The sequence below is a fragment of the Rhagoletis pomonella genome, unplaced genomic scaffold, assembly GCF_013731165.1.
Source record: "Rhagoletis pomonella isolate Grant_MI unplaced genomic scaffold, Rhpom_1.0 Rhpom_scaffold_00001, whole genome shotgun sequence".
Lineage (NCBI taxonomy): Eukaryota > Metazoa > Arthropoda > Insecta > Diptera > Tephritidae > Rhagoletis > Rhagoletis pomonella.
This window is the reverse complement of record NW_023458555.1, coordinates 6049937-6052180: the sequence shown is the minus strand read 5'-3', so window position 1 is coordinate 6052180 and position 2244 is coordinate 6049937. Positions and strand designations below refer to the sequence as shown.

Genomic DNA, 2244 nt, shown 5'->3' with positions numbered 1-2244 from the left:
AAAAAAAATGTGATGAAGGGCATATAAATTTCACAAACTATTTGAGAAAATAGCCCTAAAACTGTGATCCTATAAATTTTTATTTCATATTTTTCCTGCAGGGCTTTAAAAAATTAAGAAGCTGCTCGAGTTGATAGTTGAACGCTTTGCTCAACCATTACAACTGCTATCGCAGCCTATTATTTTGCTGTTCATTCTAATTATAAATTATTAATGGAATTTTACTAAACCTTTCTATGATATGTGTGTGTGCACTGGTGTAACTTTAAACTCAAGCCCCTTTCATTTATCGCTGCGCCATATAATGCGCCTTCTAATAATACTAGGCGCAAAAGTACTATACGCATGGGCAAGTGTGTCCAGCTGTGTTGGCTTAAATTTAAGGCTTATTTGTTTATTCATTTTGTAAGTTTTTTTTTTTTTTTTAAATACACTGCAAGATGTTTGCTTTTTGCCTTTGGATACCTTCATTGCAACATATGGGATATGCATTTGCTTAAAAATCTTTTCTTATTCAAAATGAATAATGGAAGAATTGCTTCAAAAAATCAATTTAATAGCTTGTTTAGGCTTTTACTGCAATGGTCCATGGATGGACCCAAGGGACTAAATATCGTGGCGTGGATATGTTTATGCCGCGTGTTACATTTGTCGACTTTTTGGGAAAGCAAGATTGAAGTTTGGAATTTATTTTCTCAAAAACGCTACGAAAATATTTGTCAAAAGTGGCTAGTGAATATTACTTGTTCACGAAATTCTTAAAATATTATTAATTAATTACTTAAATTATTAAAATTTTGTTTACCACATATGCACATTAGGGTGGTCCTTAAAAAGATCAAATGAACGATTTTTTTTCAGTTTCACCCCCTCAATCGGTAATACCAGGGTCTCAGACATCACATATAAATTTTACTCCCGATTGGAGTCGTTTATTCTGATGATGGCATGTATGTAGTATGTATCTAGTATTAATTAGATATTAAAAATATCGCTTTGAACAAAATTTTAGAACCACTACGAATTGTTAGCTTTAATTGAAAAAAAAAAAACACTTAAAAACACGCGTCTAACCAACGGCTTATGTCACTTGTTATCGTGGCATTTGTCTTGGATATACAAACAAATGCTTCGCAAAAGCGTGCACTAACGAAAGAATGCGCTAGCTGAATTGTTTCATGGCGGGATTCCCGAGGTTGAATGCACTTTGTAAAATGCGCGTTGCTCGTTCGTATGTACACCTGCGAGCATATAATTAGAAGCAATTTGTCTTTACTAGTTGTGACCATTACTTTTGTCTTTATTAGTTTAATTTTTTTTTACGAAAATATACATAGTTCATACTACACTACTAATTTCTGAGAATTCTCAATTTGTTAGCTTCTACTGTATTTTTCCGAAATATTTTAGCGCAAGTTTTACATAGTAAAAAATTTTATATTTCCGGTGAAAAAACAGTACCGATTTTTTTTGCATGAAAAGTGATGCACCCTAACGTACATATGTATATATGAAATTTCATTCAGTTTTCAGTGTAGCTTTTTAATAAATCTGACATAGTTTCTCTGAATTCCTAAATATTAAAATGCAAAGAATTTGACTTTTTAGACTGAACAGTCCAAAATTCGCAACCACGCTGAATGCTGAATTCAGGTAAAGTTGCGCAGACTGGACATTTTAATCTGCAATATAAGAGACTGCTGCTTTGCATTTTTATATATTTTTGAATTCAGAATTTTTGAAACCCCCCGTTCTAGGACTACGAGTGATCAACTAGTTTGAACTTTTGTTCTGGGGTATTAGTGTCGGAGCAATGTATGTAGTTTGTTTGGTTTTTTTTTTTAAGAAGAAAACTTCAAAAAAAAATTATAAAATTATAAATTAAATAAAAAATAAACACGTCCATAAACCTAGCTGACCCAAGTCGCCAAAAATCAATAAAAATTAGCTAGGAATTAGGTGTCTTTTAGGAGTTAATTAGGGCCTCCAAAATTAATTTAGGTGTTCCTTTGGTTTCCGAGAAATTCGCAAAAATGTGTGGGTCAGCTAGGTTTACGTAAACCTAGCTTACCCATCGTTAAATTTAGGTTTTAAATTTTCCAGATATATGCTGGAATTAGGTATCTTTTAGGTGTTCTTCAACGCCACTAAAACCAATTTAGTAGCTCCATTGGTTTCCTAGAAATTTGGAAAAATGTGAGCTAGCTGAAAAACACATTTTTGCGAATTTCTCGGAAACCAATG

At 32.6% G+C, this 2244-nt stretch overlaps 1 protein-coding gene across 1 annotated transcript in view; it reads right to left on the bottom strand.

Annotated features, from left to right (window-relative positions):
* The window catches only part of LOC118736902 (putative transcription factor capicua), a gene marked incomplete in the record, with an annotated part of 182437 nt that overhangs the window by 68138 nt on the left and 112055 nt on the right, over positions 1-2244 (bottom strand).